Genomic DNA, 4186 nt, shown 5'->3' with positions numbered 1-4186 from the left:
CACCCATCTCATCTGCACACTTCCTTCAGCAGCCATCCTTCCATCCACCCACCTCTGCCAGCCCCATCCGAACCTTTATCCGATTGCCAGCCCCATCTGTTACCCTCACATACCCTTCTGGCCAGACCATCCACTCACCCTCTGCCAGCTCCAATCCACCCATCTCACACCCTCTCGCGCAGTCCATCCACCCTCCACTCTCTGCTACCCCATTCCACCCATCCTGTGCCGCCCATGCCTTCCAATCCATCCCCCATGCTCAGCCAGGGCCCCCCTCTTCATCCATTCACCACACCCTCTGCCAGCCCATCCACCTTATCCTGTGCACAGTCCCCATCCATGCCCCACCTTCTCTGTGCCAGCCCCATCGCTTCCATCCACTCGTTAATGTCATGTGTGTGTTGGGGGTGGTCTTTGTTTTTCTGTGTTTCCCAGGGGTTCGCTCATGCATCATGGGTAGGTGGACTCAGTGTACCCTCATCCTGTTCCATCCACCCCCGACCTCTGCTCAGGCCATCGTGTGCCTACTCCCTCCCAAGATCATTCACCCATTCCACGGTTTGGGCATTTTCCCCAGTAATCCCCTGAACCACAAGAGACGAGAGTTACTCATATCCCCCACCCTATCCCACGCCCCTCAGTAGGCGGGGGAAGTATGGCCCAGGGTGTTAGAGCACAGCCTGGGGTCTTGGTGGAGTTCAAAGTCGCTGCTATTTGCTTATAGATTCCTGTAGTGCTATGTGCCTCAGCTTTCCTCCTCAGGAAGATGAGGGCTTGCTGAGGCGCTCAGAGGCACTTCTCCGCATGGAGATGCAGCGGATTGTTTCTCACTGCTTCTGGTGAGAGACGACCACCTCTGGGGTGGGACTCTGGCAGGCGTCCGGCCAGCACACGCCAGCCGCTGTCACTGCAGACCTAGGGCGTGGCTGCGTGGCTAATCCTGAGCCAGAAGAAACTGCAGGGGGGGAGCTGAGGTCCATACGATGGAATTAATCAGGGGAAAGCGTGGCCAATAATATCCCTCGTTTCATTGCCAAATGTCCGTTACAGAATCGGCGTCGCTGCCCAGACCTCAACTGTGGTAAGCGGAGAGCCAGTCCTCTCCCCACTCCCCCGTAAGCACAGACCCCCTTGGTTTGCACTATGGGGTGCATGAGTGCCTGGCGGTCTTTACGAGAGCGGCCCCCTAGTGAGCGCCCCAAGTGGACTGGCTCATTCCTGAGCCCACCGCCGCACGGCCACCGCAGCCTGGCGTTATCTCCCCCAGCTATTCATTCACCTGCTACTGAGGCTTCCCATTCCAAGCACAGGCCTGGTGGCAGTTAGACTGACCCTGTGTCCAAGCCCTGCTTGGCACGGCCCTGATTTAATGTGGCAGCAGGACCTGACCCTGTTCCAGCCCTGACTTGGCCACAGCGCCGGTGGCAGCAATGACCTGACCCTGTCAACTCCTGCTTGCACAGGCCCTCGGTTGCAGAACTGGTTTGCCCTTTGGGGCGCGGCTAAAAGGCTGGCATCCCCCCATTAGGTGTCTCCTCCGAGCTGACAGCGCCAGCACAGGGTAGGATAAAAAGGCCACCCACCCTTCAGGCTAAAATTGTGCAGGAGTGAGCCAGCTGCCGCTCTGGCTTCTCAATCTCCGCGCTGCCCACACACGGCTACGGCATCCCTGGCCCCCTTCCCCATCACGGGCCGGCGCCACTCCCAGTCGGAACCGATCCAAGGCCAGAGGGAGCATCCCCCCCCTCCCCCCCCCCCCCCCCTCCCCCCCCCCCCTCCCCCCTCCCCGGCTGGGGCTCCAGCTTCATCCTTTGATCTATGTGCGGAGGAGACACCCCTCCTCGGCAGCTTCCTGCTTGGATTAGCGGGTGGTCTGTGTTAAAGTGGGGGTGGATTCAAAGTGGGCAGGGAAGGGTCTTTAAATTCCCCTAGCACTCAGGCCCGGATCCAGCCCCTGCTCAGGACTGGAAGTGGCTTTCAGCTTGACGCCCTGAGCCCCTCCTGCGCTAGCACTTTTCATGGTGGGACCCGATGTGGCTTGGGCTCATGGTCAGCTCCTGGCCCCATGCTACTGCTACGTATAGTCCCAGAAGTGCAGGTCTCGTGGACGACGGGGATTGACCGGACCGTTGCTGAAGCGGGTGGCCACAGTGTTGTGTTCGATTTTGTTCGTGCACAAGCCTTCAACTGTAGATATGGAGGCCCATCAGTAGCTTTGGAAACGGAGCCCTGCTCTCCAAGTGTCGACACCCTCCCGTGCTCTAACCCACTGACACCACTCGCTTTTTACGAGCCAGGGATAGAAACCCAGGAGTCCTGGCGCTGCTGCGCCCAGAGTCGAGACCTTCCTTGCTCTAGACCACTAGAACACACTCTCCCTCTATAGCCAGACGACAGACCAGGAAGTGCCTGGCGCCCAGACGTCGAGACTCTTCCTTCTCCCTGCTCTAACCACTAGACACCACTCCCCTCTAAGAGCCAGAGACAGAACCCAGGAGTCCTGGCGCCCAAAGTCGAGACCCTCCCTACTCTAACCACTAGACCCCACTCCCCTCTAAGAGCCAGGGATACAACCCAGGAGTCCTGACTCACAGCCCCGCCACCCCCAACTCTAGACTTATTGGGACATATTCCCTTCTCACCACCACCAGTGTAAACGGAGAGTCGCTCCACTCCATCGGGTTTACACCCAAGGTAACTGAGCCCCCATATATCTCACTTATTATGCAGCCTCAGGCCTTAGACCCGACTAGACTTGACCCTCAACCCCGTCTCTCTCGGGGAGCCAGATCTCATCCATGCCCATCGCTCCGCACCCATCCCCCAGGCGACAGGGAGCACTGGACATTTGCCATCCCCAGAGCAGCCAGACACAACAGGAAACTGGTCTGGAACGAAGAAGGGAAGAAGCTCCTAGACAGATAGATCCTCTCCCGAGCTGGGGATAAAACCCAGGAGCCCTGGCACCCAGCTCCCCCCTGCTCTAACCACTAGACCCCATTCCCCTGTGAGAGCCAAGAATAGAACCCAGGAATCTTGCCTCTCAGCCCCACACTCTAACCACTAGACCCCACTCCCCTCCCAGAAGCAGGGACAGCACCGAGGAATCCTGGCTCCCAGCTCCCCCTGTTCTAACCACTAGAGACCACTCCCCCGAACCAGGGACAGCACCGAGGAATCCTGGCTCCCAGCTCCGCCTGTTCTAACCACTAGAGACCACTCCCCCGAACCAGGGACAGCACCGAGGAATCCTGGCTCCCAGCTCCCCCTGCTCTAACCACTAGACCGCACTCCCCTCCCAGAACCGGGGACAGCACCAAGGAATCCTGGCTCCCAGCTCCCCCTGCTCTAACCACTAGGCTCCCTCCTTTTAGAGACACAATGAGCAAAGATTGAGGCGCTGACATCAGGGGCTCATCACCTGGTAGCAGGCGAACAGGGACGGGAGCAGCCCCGGGCGGTGCTGAGCCTGGCACTGGGCCCCGTCCCATTCAGGATCGTCCCGTCAAACACAATGAGGGAGCAACCCAGGGGCCTGGGTGGTGTCGGGGGCTTGAGGGAGCCAGATTCGGCTGGTGATGGCCTGAGGGAACCAGGGAAGGAAGCTGGAACTGACCGAGACAGGTCTGATTCTCAGTCACTCAGGCCCCTCCAGCAGTGCAACCAAAGAGTACCCCCAGTTCAAGGGGGGGGTCCCCCCAGCCGGTGTGGAGCTGGCGCATGGGCCCTACTCCCAGGCCCCTGGTACAGGTGGCAGATCTGAGCCCCATGCCCAGGGGACAGATGGGGGAGCATCAGGGACTGGATGGGGGCATGACTCGGTGGCCCTGGGGAGCATGAGAGGGGTGGGGCCAGATTCCTCTATGCCCTGCCTATTCTCTGCCCCGCAGGGGCCGTGGGGAGCAGACGCAAGGAGCCCAAGCCCAGATCCTCAAGCTCCAAGCCATCTTGGCCCCCATCACTGAGCGTAGGGCTTAGAGCAACCCAGGCGGGGTGGGAGAGGAGACAGAGGAAGGCAAGAGGAGGGCAGGGTTTGGGGGAAGAAACAGAGGAAAGGAAGGGGAAAGAGGGAGAGGAGGGCTGATGGGAGGGAGGGACTGAAGAGGGAGAGGGAGTGATGGCATGGGGGATGGAGGGAATGATGGAAGGGGGAAAGGAGGGGCCGTTGGGGGAGCAGTGGGGTGGG

The 4186-nt window shown here is 59.9% G+C and overlaps 1 protein-coding gene across 6 annotated transcripts in view; it reads right to left on the bottom strand.

Moving 5' to 3' along the window:
* SLC25A23 (solute carrier family 25 member 23) overlaps positions 1–4186 on the bottom strand; it is a 31124-nt gene that overhangs the window by 16932 nt on the left and 10006 nt on the right. The window lies entirely within an intron of this gene.

This window comes from Chelonoidis abingdonii, chromosome 26, assembly GCF_003597395.2.
Source record: "Chelonoidis abingdonii isolate Lonesome George chromosome 26, CheloAbing_2.0, whole genome shotgun sequence".
In the NCBI taxonomy this organism is placed as follows: Eukaryota; Metazoa; Chordata; order Testudines; family Testudinidae; genus Chelonoidis; species Chelonoidis abingdonii.
The sequence above is the reverse complement of the archived record's forward strand: the minus strand, read 5'-3'. Positions and strand labels throughout refer to the sequence as shown.